Source organism: Pipra filicauda, unplaced genomic scaffold (assembly GCF_003945595.2).
Source record: "Pipra filicauda isolate LSUMZ 115617 unplaced genomic scaffold, ASM394559v2 scaffold548_size709544_pilon, whole genome shotgun sequence".
In the NCBI taxonomy this organism is placed as follows: Eukaryota; Metazoa; Chordata; class Aves; order Passeriformes; family Pipridae; genus Pipra; species Pipra filicauda.
Genome location: NW_024104696.1, coordinates 448,329 through 460,886, shown reverse-complemented (window position 1 = coordinate 460,886; position 12,558 = coordinate 448,329). Strand labels below are relative to the sequence as shown.

Below are 12,558 nucleotides of genomic sequence, written 5' to 3'. Positions count from 1 at the left end.
CCCAGCGATGACAGGGCAGATTTTGGGTGCTGATTGCACCCTCACTCCCCCAACGCCCACGGTGGATGAGGGCAGCCAGCCCCTGAACCCCTGCAGCAGCTCTCCCCTCTCCTTCTCCCACGAGTCAGCCAAATCCCAGCCCCTGGATCATCCTGCCAGCTCTGGGAAGGTGGGAGGAGCAGGTCAGGATGCACTCGGTGCTCCCAGTGCACCCCCTCCATCCCTTTTGTTTTGCAGTTTTGCTGCAAAAGGATGTTCTGGGGGTGACTCGTGACAGAATGTCACCCAGGAGCTGTTTGGTGTCTTTGCTACAAAGCAAATCTGTTCTCTGAACCCAAATACCCAACAAAGCAAACCTTTACTCTCAACCTTTGAGGCAAAGGTGTTTGTTTTAGAGCCTCATCATCTCCTCTCCTCTGCACTCAGGGAAAAATTCACCACCATGGGCTGCAGCTCATGGACATCTGACCCAATTCCAGTCGATTTTTAGCCAAGTTTTAGTTTGATACAAACTCAACACCGACGGGGTCAAGAGGTAAAAGGAAAGGAGAAAACTGGGGGGAAAGAAACCCCACCAAGTTACAACCAAGCAGAGCATCTCCTGGTACCTCTGAGGGCACTGAAACCTGGACGAGGGCGCTGCAGAGAGAACCAGGACCTTTGGCCAGGACCTTTTTTTCCATATTAAACTGGGATTACCTTCTGTGCCCCAGGGAAGTCCCCCCAGGCAGCCCCAGCTCGGCCTCTCCCTCGCTGGGTGCTGACAGAGGCTGATCCAGCCCAGGGCCTTTCGCAGCTGCTGCAGAAATGAAATTCTCAGAAAAGCGTCTCGAGCTCTCGGGAAGGAGGAAAAGCTGGTTGGTGAGTGGGGGTGCAGGGGAAGTGAAGGGAAGGGACATCAAAGGGTGGCCATCACCCACAAATTACACACTGTGGGGACAACAACCCCGCCGTCAGCCAGGGCTGAGAGGGACCTCCCGGAAAACCCGCAGTCATTCCCTGGTTGGGCTCAAATTAAACGTGGAGAAACAAGCCCTGCCCTGCTCCAAATGCAGCTCAGCTCTGAGCTGTGGCTGCTGCATTTAAAGGTGATTGCTGGTGGTGGTTTTTTTGTTAAATATGAGCACAGATTCACCTGTCAGCTTGGCAGAAGGTGGCAGGACAGCCTGGTTTAGGACAGCCTGGTTTTGCCCAGCCCTTTTTCCAGGATTGAGGCACTCCCAGCACACCTCCAGTGCCTCGGAACAGTCACCCTGCAGAGCCACAGGCTGCAGCTAAAAGATCAGTGGGTCCTGAGTAAGTCACTCTCCCCCTGTCTCAGAGCTCAGAGGAGAAGCTCAAGGACAAACCACAGACCTGAAGAATTCCTGCACCAACCTCTGCCACAGCTTCCCTGCCCCTGACCTCGGGAAAACCGACCTCCTGCTGCTGCTGCCAGGCCACTGGGAGTGTTAACAGAGCCCCCAGACAGAAAACAGGGTTTGTCCCAGAGGAGACAGGATTCCTGTGGCGCTGATAAAGCCGGGAATGTGCTTGCACAAGGCCCAGCAGCTCCCCAGGGAACCCTTGGCACAGTGCACAGGTTCACAATTCCTTCCTGGCTCACCTGCTGCGAGGTCTCACCGTGCCGGGAACTTCAGACCCCCCAAAAACCCACCCCAGGCTTTGGGAGGTGCAGCCCTTGTGAGGAGGGAGCTGAGGAACAAAACCCCTGCTCCAGACAGCCCAGAGGTCGGAATTACCTCAGGGCTGGAATGACGTAAGGGCTGGAATTACCTAAAGGCTGGAATTACCTAAAGGCTGGAATTACCTAAAGGCTGGAATTACAGCTCATTCCACGTGTTTGCAGGCCGAGGAACCACTTCTGTTGAACCCAAGGTTTTACTAAAAGTTAAGACTAACTTTCACTCTCCAGCTGCTCCAGCACAGCAGCCAGGACACAGAATCCCTCGGGATCGTGTCCCCCCATCCAGGGGCAGGACAAGCCCCCAGCTCCCCCCCAGGGCCGTGTCCCCTCCCAGGCAGCTCCTTCACCCAGGATAACCCAACCCTGGAGGGCACAATCCCCCAAAACCCCGGGATCTCTGCCCCCTGAGCTAAATCTGCTTTGTTTTTAACAGAACCCAGGCTCTTTGGGGACAGCCTCAAAACACGTCCTCGTGCCAAAGCACACCATGGGAGACCTGAGCTTCCCAAAGCTCCTGTCCCCAAGGCCAACCCCCAGCTTACAGGATTGGACTGGGAGCACCCAAGGGTGAAGGTTTTCATCCTGCCAACACTTTGTGCTGATCAGCTCAAGTGCAAGAGCTCAGGAGAAAGAAGAAGGGTTTGTTGTTTTTTTTTTCTTGCTGCTGCCCCAAAACCTCCCAGTTTGTTTGCTACAACCACTTCCCTCGGAGTGCCAGAGGAAGGAGGAGCTGCAGGACAGGTTTGAGAGGCAAAGACCTGGAAGAGCAGCTGAGGTGACTCCTGGGTTTTTCTTTCCACCCTGAAAGGCAGGAGAAAGGGGCAGCAGCTGAGGAATCACTTCCCCCCTGATTCTGGCTCCTGTTACAGCCAGTTCCTCACTGGCAGCACGTGCCCTTCAGCAGAGCTCTGCAGGACCCCCCTGTCCCTTCTCCAGGCCCAAAGCAGGCAGGAATTCCGTGTGCTGTGGATGTTTGGCAATCCCTGTGCCCACACCGATCCGGAGCAGTGGGTGTGACAGGGAAAGGAGAGGAATTCCTGGCAGCAGGGCCACTCCTGCTGGCACAGCCCCACAGCCAGAGCAGGGCTTTATAAGGAAATTCCTGGGATGAAACTGCCTGTCCTCATCTCCCCGAGGGTTTGGGGGTTTTAATTCCACTGCAGGTGCTCCCCAAAGCAGCTCCCAGCAGGTATTTCGGATGGAACCAAAGCCACCCCCGGACGGGGGAATATCTGCAGGAACACCAAACCAGGCTGGAGATCTGCCCTGGGAATAAAATCCCAGAATGGTTTGGGTTGGGAGGGACTTTAGTCCCAATCCAGTCCCACCCCCTGCCATGGGCAGGGACACCTTCCACCAGCCCAGGGTGCTCCAAGCCCCATCCACAAACCAAGCCCCCCTTCAGCTCCGAGCTGGAGCTGCTGAAGCCAAGGCCAGAAGCAGCAAAGAATTCCCAGGGGATTCAGGTTTGAGGGGCTCCTGGTAGAGATGATGTAACGGGATTAAATCAGGCTTTGTCCAACAGAATTGGCTATTAAGGGTCAGGGACCTGCTGGGACTGCCTGGAATGGATCCCATTCCATCAGCAGGTGATGGGAACACTCGAACAGGAGCTTCCCAGGAAAGTTCAAGTCCTTCATTTGTTTGTCCTGGGAGTGCCTGTTCCTTCCCACCAATGATTTACTGCTCCTGGCCACACAGAAAATCCACATTTATCAAAACCTCCCTAGATAAATAATTCCAGCAGTGGTGTCTCAGTCCAACTCCAGCTCGGGCTGGGGGCACCAGGCTCAGAATGACACCACAGACACTGAGGGACGGGAGGGACTGTCCCATTTTTGGAGCTGGATTGGGGGTTTTTTCCCCCCCCAAAGGTTGCTCTGAGCTGGGGGACGTGGGTTTTGTTTCTACTAACAATTACCAACAATAAATCCAGCTGAGGAAAGCTGGTATGGAAGCACAACACCCAAACCAATCCCTGACTGATTTCTCTCTCTCTGGACACTTTTGCACACCCACATTTTCCTCGTGGGCTGGGGCTGGACTGGCAGAAAAGCTGAATTCTATGGAAAGGACAGCTCAGGGCTGAGCTCCTGTGCACCCAGAGCAAAGGAGAATCCCAAACCAGGGATTCCTCCACTCCAGCTGCCATCAAGACTTAAAAAAAGCAACTTTCCCTTCAGGTTTCTAACAGAAATAGCTGAGTGTTTAATCAGCAAACTGCAGTGCCTTTCCTGAATCCACTGGCATTTGGGGATTCCAGATGAGTTCCACTGAACTGCAGCAACAACCAGCCAATATCCATTTTATTTTAGTGAAGTGTGGCCAAGACTCAGCTCTGCAGAGGGTGGGGGTTGGAGGTGCAGCTCATAAAGGTGTCTGGGAGCCCGAGACAGGGCTGGGAGTCAAACCTGAAACAAATCCCAAGCAAAGGGGTGCAGAGGAGCAGAGGAATGTTGGCCTCAGGACCGAGGAATGTGAGCCTGTCCAGACTGCAGCTGGATGGGATGGGAACCCAGCTGGGAAAGATGGGAATTCAGTGCTGCTCGGGGAATTCTATATATTTTACACACTTAGACAAACCAGCTAAAGGACAAGCAGAGCTGTTTGATGACAACTTGTCTCTGCAGCGTGACAGCACAAATTCACCGAGGTCCAGGTGAGAGTGAGGGTTCCACACCAGGCAGCTGAAGAAATCAGCTGCAGAAACAACTGAAAGTTGGCTTATTCACCTCAATCATTGACCCAAAGGCCCTGTGCCCTTCCAGCAATCTGCACTTCCAACAGGGTGAGTTTCCCAGCAGGACAGAGCCCTTCCCAGCAGGACAGAGCCTTCCCCAGTTTGTCTGCAAGTTCACACACTGCTCTTCCAGGCAGCCCCAGCCAGGGTTTCCTATCTGACCAGAAAAGGCTCAGGTTAACAATCCCACTAAGCATTTTTTTTCCCCACAGCGACAGAAAAGTGCTTTGACAGCTCTGAACTTCAGAGAATTCACAACCAGCCCCAGAGCTGGGGAGCTCAGGGCAGCTCGGGGGCTCCTGGAGAGCACAGGGCACCTCCAGCTCTGCTGCCTTCCTGGAAACCAGCCCCCAGCCCGGGAGTTTTATGGCCTGCACTGTGGATGTCAGCACAGCCCCTCAGCAAACAGCACAGGGCAGTGGCCTGGCTGCCCAGGAGCGTCACAAACAGGAGCTGGGTTTGCTCAGCCCTGAGTAACTCGGGCAGCTCCGGGTCGGAGCCGACGCAGGCGAACCCTGGCAGTGCAGCTCTGCAGCTGGGACGAGGAGATACCGGTGTTTGCAGGGATAGATTGGTGTTTACCCAGCACTCAGGTGTTCCCGAGGAAAGGCTGGGCTGACTCAGCCTGGCCCTTTGCCAGAGCAAACCTCAGGGACCCCTTTTTCCCCTTCCCAGATCTCCAGCGCTCCTCAACCACGGCTCTCCCCTAAAACACTCCGGGTTGTTCCCTGCAGAGCAGCAGGATGGGAAGGCAGGCTGAGTTTCTGGGGAGAGGAAAGCCCCGGGGGCCGTGGGGGGGGAAGGTTTGCTGGGTGTGCAGGTGGAGTGTGGGAGGGCAGGAAGGACAAACCCCAGAGCCAGTAAGATCTGAGTCAGCAGCGCTCGCCCGCCTCATTATCTGCCATCTCTGAGCAGAACTGGTGAGACACCCGAGCAGCTGAGCTGGAGAGGGTTCACAGCCCTGCAAGGGGTCGGACTGAGCTCCTGCAGGAGCACAGACGAGGGGGAGGCTGCAGGGAAAGGTCACGGCTGCGATCACCGGCGTGACCGGGGGCTGCCGCTCGCCGGGGGCTGCAGGGGCCAAGGACAGAATTCCCACGCAGGAAGGGACGGGATCACAGCCCACACAATGGCAGGGGAGAGTCCCAGCCAGCACAGGGCCAAGTCTCACTGCTGCTGGGGATGCCAGGGAGAGCAGGCAGAGCCCAGAGCTCTGCAGCAGCAGCACAGGGTGCAGCCACCCACTCCCCTGAGAGCTGCCCTCGGAGGATTAACTGTGCCCCAAAACAAACAGTGCTGGGAAAAACAGGAGCAGTGCTGCAATTTAAACAAACAAACAAACAAAACACAGAGTTCTTCCCTTTCTTAGGCAAGGAGCAGAAGCAGCAAGGCTGGTTGGTATCAACAGGCTGAAGGGCCACCATGAAGGAACCCGACCAACCGCCTCGGCCCTGCTTTTCCATGAGCCAACATCACCCCATGTAGGGATTTCTGAGCCATTCTGCAGCACATTCAAGCTGATTCCCAGAAAATCACGTGCCTGCACAGTGAATTCAGGACTAGGAAGCCTTCCAATGTTTTCCTGAGAAGGGCTGTGCTCCCCACGCAGCACTCACAGCCATTCCAAAGCCCCGCTGGGCGCCTGCCAAAGCCTGACCTAAGGAGCAGCTCAGGAAGCTGCCAGTCATCCCTTCCCAGCTCTTTGTGTGCTCTGAGGCTTGAGGAGTCTAAAGTAGCTTCAGGCCGGGGGCAGGAGGACAGATTTTAGTGACAGAACCACAGCATAAAACACTGGGAGAGTATTTGTGGTCAGAAATTTGGGCTCATGGGACAAGAGCACGACAAGGGCCTCTCTGGGGACTGCTGCACCAATAACTCCACAGTCATCAGGGCTGAAAGGCTCTTTGAACTCCTCTGCGAAAAAAAGAAAGAGTGCAAATGCCACAGCCACTTCCAACCCCTCTGGACAGTCAGTGATGATCCATCCCCACCTCCTCCAGCCCAGGGGTGAGTCACACCGAGCGGGGCAACACCTCCGTGCAGGGCTGACAGCACCAGGTCACTGCACCCTCCAACCCTCCCCTGCCCCGGGGGGGACACTTCAAACTCACTTCTGGTGCTCAGAGACCACAAAACACCCGCTGAGTCTGTGCAATCACGTTATAAAATATATACAACACCTACTTATCAGCCCCCACGTCGCTGCCTGCACAGGCAGCAGGGACAGGCACAAGAGCTACTGGCTCTAAAGCCTTTTAATTGCACAATTCCAGCTCTTTACCCAGCCTGTCTCCTCCTCCTGCTGCACATCTGGGCAGCTGGAAGGCCAAAAGCACTCTGGTCTGTGCTGATCAGCACCTCCAAGGGGGAAAAAAAAAAAAATCCCACCTCCAGGGCAAGGCAGCTGGAAGGCACCCAAAAGGCTGGTTTAGCATGAAACAGCACCTTATTTAGACAATCTGAAGAATGTTTCAGAGGGGCACCACGGCTGGGAATTTGCATAATGGGTGTCTGTATCTTGCTTACCTAACAGGAGAAGAATCCTGTCTGTCAGTAAGTCTAGACTGTGGTGTTGAATCCAGGGAATCTCCCGGCCAGGAATAACACGGGGTGCAGGGCAGGGTGCTGCCATCTGCTGACACCCACGCTGGTGGCTGCAACTGGGATTTTTGGGGAGTCTCCGGGCCGGGATCGCCCTGCAGAGCTCGGCTCAGTGCTGAGAGTGATGAGGAACGTCCCTCCTCATCCTCCCGGCCGAGCCCAGCCGCCTCTTCCCAGAGCTCCGGGGAGCCCCGGTGTCCCCGCAGAGCCTCACCCCGCCGGGCTGGCACGACCACACCGGGCTGCGGCTGCAACCGAAGCCCCGGGAGCCCGGCAGGCTCTTTTATTAACGGAATAGCCATTAATTAATATTAAAATCAAGGCACCCCAACGGAGCCCCTCGGGCGGCCCAACATCGCCCTCTGCCGCCCGCGGCGGGAACTGCAGGCGCTCGCTCGGGGGCAGCTCCCCCCCCAAAAAAACCGGGTTTTAGAGGATTTGACACCCAAAATGCACAACTGCGTATTTAACCGTCATTCCCACCCCCGAAAGCCCCGCTGGGACACACGCGGAGACACAGAACTACTGGCTTTGGAGTCACATGGATCTCAGCTCCTCAGAGTGACTCAAGAACAGCAACTGCTCACCACCATCATCATCATCATCATCGTCATCATCATCCAAACTTCCTCCCGCCCCAAAGCAGCGCCAGCCCGACCTGCTGCTTCCCAGAGCTCCTGTGGGGAGGTCACACGCCTCCCAAAACCAGGGTGGGCTGAAACACGGGCTCAGCCTCCTGCCCCTTCGTTCCCGTGGGGGCACGAACAGAACCCAGGGACACTCCTGCTCCTCAGGGCAGGAACAGAACCCAGGGACACTCCTGCTCCCCTGGGCACCCCAGTGCTCTGAGGCTCTGGAACAGAACCCAGGGACACTCCTGCTCCTCGGGGCACCCCAGTGCTCTGAGGCTCTGGAACGACCAACCACGTGAGCAAGACACAATTCCCAGCTCTGGGTCTGTCACCTCCCCAAGGCTGAGCTGCTTCACCTTCCTGGTACCTCACACAGGGTGGGCAATACGGGATTTCACACTAGTTTTGACAGAAAACACAAAGCACTTTCCCCAGGATGAAAAGCCATCCCTGGCAGCCTCTGCTGCCCCACACACCCCAGTGCTCCAGCAAACCTCCAGGAGAAAGGAAACAACCTCCTTCTCCAGCTCCAGCAGCCAGAGCTCCCCTGGTCCCACACCTCCCACTGCTGCTGACTAAGGGACACGCTCTCCTCCGGAATCCAGGGCTGTCCCTCCCTAATTAAGGAGGTGATCAGCGTTACATAACGAGGCTCCACGTGGGCAGTGGGTCACCAGCCTGGCTCGGAGCAGCACACGGAGCCAGCACCTCCAAATCCCACCTGTGGCTGGGCAAACACCTCAGCCAGCCCTGCTGGGGCACCTCCCCCCCGTGGCAGGTAAAACCCAAACCACCAGGGAAGGCAAATGACCAGTGAAATGGCACTTCTGAGTTCCACCAGGGCAGAGTTGTCCTTGCTCACCTTCCTACTGCCACCCAGCAGTCTCGGCCACCGTCCCGTCGGGCACTGCCAGGGGTCCTGGTTGGCTCCTCCTGCCAAGGAAACGGGAATTCAGGAGTTCCATCACGGACACAGATGGTGCATCATCAGTGAAGTCATAATTTGGAATATTTACTCCACTGACTGCAGCTCCATCCCAGCAACACTGAGCAATAACCACTGCACGACCCTGCTCTGACTGACATCCAAGGGATTCACTGGAAAATCAGGGATGATATCAACTATCAGTAGTAACAGGGAACCCATTTTCCTCTGGTTTTATAGGTAACACCCACGACCTGGAGGTCAGGCTCTGGATTCCAGACACTGAACCTGAACGTGGCACCTGAGACCAGAGTGAAGTGAAGCTGGATGAGAGGGCACTGAAATATTTGGCTCTAGATTTCACCTGGGGGGGGAATGAGGGGAGGGAGAGGTGTTTGCATCATTTTATAGGGAAATGAGGAGAGGGAGAGGTGTTTGCATCATTTTTGGGGGCAAAGCAGACAGGGAGAGGCGTTTGCCCCGTTTTTGGGGGCAATGCAGAGTGTTTTAGCCCAGAAGCCACCAGAGCCCTCTGCCTGAACACACACTGGCAAGTTCAGTTTCCCAGAAGACACGAAAGCAGGGAGCAGGAACGAGCTGGCCCAGGGGGAGCTTCAGCAGCACCCTGAGAGCCCCCCGTGCTGCCCCCCCTGCTCCCAGCACGGCCCCTTCCTGCTTACCAGTAAAGCCATTGCTCAACCCTGCTGGCCAGCCCAGCTCACCACGCTGAAGTCAGAGCTGGGAGCCAGAGAGGGACGAATTCCAAGAACCCATCGGAGCTGAAATCCAACCCTGCTTGTTTTCTCCACTCACTGTCTGAACACACAAACAATTTTTTTTTTTTAGGAAGGAGTAAAACCCACGTCACTGACTCTGTGCTGGGGTTCAGGCCAGGCCTCGCTGGCCCCTTTCACCTCCTTCTGCTCCAGACTGCAGCAAAGCAAGGGGTGAGGAACAGCCCTCGTGCCAAAACAAGCATTTGAAAGGTTTTTTGTTGGTTTGTTTTTTTTTTCTTTTTTAAATGGGAATTTTCACAAATGCCACATTCCAAACAAGAGAGTCAGTGCCAGCTGTGCACGGAAATATGAAGGTGAGAGCAAGAAAAAAGCTTTACTATGAAACACAGGAACTTGGGTCAGGTCAGGAGACCAAAAAGCAGGTTTGGAATCGGGCTCAGAGTGGCTCCCAGTCCACCACTGAGCCATCCCTCAGGATCACAGAATCCCGGGATGGTTTGGGCAGGAAGGACCTTAAAGCCCATCCCACCCCTGCCCTGGGCAGGGACACCTTCCACCAGCCCAGGTTGCTCCCAGCCCCATCCAACCTGGCCTTGGACACTTCCAGCCGTTCCCTCTGCTCCAGGGGAGTTTTGCACAGCACCAGCCACAGGCTGATCCAAGGAGCCCCTGGAGCTGGGGAGGCTTTAGCTGGATTTGGGGAGGGCAGGTGGAGAGGAGCCCGAAACAGCAGCTGGGGCCTCGCTCGTGGTGATCATTCCTGCTGGAGCAGCACAGCCCTGCCTGATCCCCCTGGGAATGCTGCCAGAAACCCAAAGGGACCGAAATTCGGGGGAATTTATCAACAGAATCCGCTATGGAGACAGGGAGGGAGCAGGGACAGGAGTGTGGGGCTGGAAAACAAGGGCAGCAGCACCTGGAGGGTCCCACAGGCCACCAGGAACACGGGAAAAGAGCCAGCCTTGAGCTGCAATCCCACCCCACTGCCTCCCAGCTCTCCCAGGTCTCGGAGGGCTTTTCCAACTCAAATTATTCCATAAATGCCAGGCTGCTGCAGGAATCAGCCACCACCTCCACACTGCAGGAGAGCTCAACACCTCAGCCAGACACAAACCACCCAAAATCCAATCTACCTTCTGACTAAACAAAGCCTTGAAGCTGAACTGAAACTCTGCAGTGACAACACACATTCCTTATTTGGACTGGTTTTCCTTGAAATCTGTCACTTTTGGAGCTCTGTTTCTTTCCTTCCTCTTTAAAAGCGACCCAGGCACTCCTGCACTGCCAGTGCTTAGATTTTGGATCAGTCCCATGGCAGAGCCCCCAGCCCCTGCCCCATTCCCAGCAGCATTCCCTGGGAACAGGCAGTGTCCACAGGAAGGGGGGAATAAACAACCCAACGACTTCCCAGTGGAACCCGATCCCATCCTCAGCCTCCCGCAGGAGCCAGCCCGTTGTTTACAGCCCTGCAGGATCCCACTCCAGGGGCTGAGCTGTTCCTGCTCCAAGAGGGAAAACAAGCCTGACCTCAGCGTGCTGGAATAAACTCTGCCCCCTCCTTCCTCCCAGGCTTCTCCCAGTGCAAAGGTAAGGAACACGATATCCCCCAGCGTGACCCCAGCAGTGTTTACTGACTCCGCAGCCACGCCAAGGAGGGGAACTGCCTGGACACGCTCCCGCTGCCACCCACCCGCACTGCCCGCCTGGAGAAGGGCCCTCAGCGAGGCAGCTGGCCCTGGGCACCCTGAGCTGGCAGCTGAGCTCATCCCTGGCCGGGCAGGGACACTCCCCGGGCCCCCGGAGATCAGTGGCCGCAGGTTCCTCCAGGGGGATGTTGCCCAGCAGCAGCTCGGGGTGTGAGGGTCCTGCACAGCTCAGGGAGGCCCAGCATGAGGGTCCTGCACAGCTCAGGGAGGCCCAGCATGAGGGTCCTGCACAGCTCAGGGAGGCTCAGCATGAGGGTCCTGCACAGCTCAGGGAGGCCCAGCACGAGGGTCCTGCACAGCTCAGGGAGGCCCAGCATGAGGGTCCTGCACAGCTCAGGGAGGCTCAGCATGAGGGTCCTGCACAGCTCAGGGAGGCTCAGCCCCCTCGGCAGGAGCAGCAGCTCATCCCAGGAATGTGTCACTCCAACAGGTTTGGGAAGAGCCTTGCTGTGCCCAGGCCTTCCTTGTGCCCAGGCCTTCCTGGCGCTGCCCAGGCAGAGCTGTGGCTTCCAGGGATACCTTGGGGCGGGTGTGGGCAGCACGGAGGGGAATTCCTTCCCCAGCTGACTGGAAGCAGCAACAGTTGGTCATGCAAAGCATCCCTGCAGCTGCCAGTGCTCCCCTGCAGTCTGGGCAAGGCTGGAAGGAAATGGGATCCTCCATCCCGGCCCACTGGAACCCCCTCGGTGCCAGGAACCCCAGGGGGGCACCAGGGCCCTTCCAGGAGGGACTTCCAGCTCCCTGGCAGTAGGAATTCCGTGCTGCTGGGGCTGCTGTGCTCCCCTGGACACGGCAGGTCGTGGGGCGGGCGGGGGGCCAATGCCATCAACTGTTCCGGCTGGGATCGATCAAAAGCTCCATGGAAAGATCAGGGAGCGCCCAGGATTGCCAGATCCAGGCTCAGGCTGGAGCAGGTGGCTGCTGGTCCTGCTGCTGGGCCTCCACATTGCCAAAGGCTGGTTCAATACGTGCAAAACCCACAAAAGCCCAAGGCCCTGCGTTCTGGTGGGGAACAGAACTCCAGCACTCCCACCACGGCCCAGCAAGGCCCAAGTGCCAGGCGGGAATGACGGCTCATGTTCCTGACAAACTCAAGGCTCGTGGCACCTGGAGGTGTCACAGAGCCAGGGGCTCCTTTCAGGTGCCCCCTGAGCCTCCTCTTCTCCAGGTTGAGCCCCCCCAGCTCCCTCAGCCCCTTCCCAGCTCCTCTCCCTTCCCTGGCCACGCTCCAGCCCCTCAAATCCACCTCAAAATGAGAGAACCTTAATGGGATAAGCAAGGCTGGTTTAATTCTGCCACTCAGCACTCCAATAATAGCAACAGATCCGGGTCCAGAGCTGGACTCGTCACATCCCTAAAAATACCCGCCTATAAATAGCAAATTATCAAACAATTGCACCCGGGCAACCAACACAGAATATCCACGGCAAAGGGAGAGCTTTAAAGTTTAACTTTTCCCCACTAACTCCTCCAGGGGATGAGCAGATCCTGTTTCCCTGTGCCCTTTTCCAGCACACAGCCCAGGGTTTT

General features: G+C 56.5%; 1 protein-coding gene across 2 annotated transcripts in view; it reads right to left on the bottom strand.

Moving 5' to 3' along the window:
* GNG7 (G protein subunit gamma 7) overlaps positions 1-12,558 on the bottom strand; it is a 52,557-nt gene that overhangs the window by 23,202 nt on the left and 16,797 nt on the right. Inside the window, exon 3 of one of the 2 annotated variants that reach the window (XM_027731015.2) lies at positions 8,523-8,593. The exons of the other annotated variant lie outside the window; for it this stretch is intronic. The gene's annotated coding sequence lies outside the window, so the exon portion shown is untranslated. The remainder of the gene's footprint in view (positions 1-8,522; positions 8,594-12,558) is intronic. 2 annotated transcript variants of the gene reach the window in all.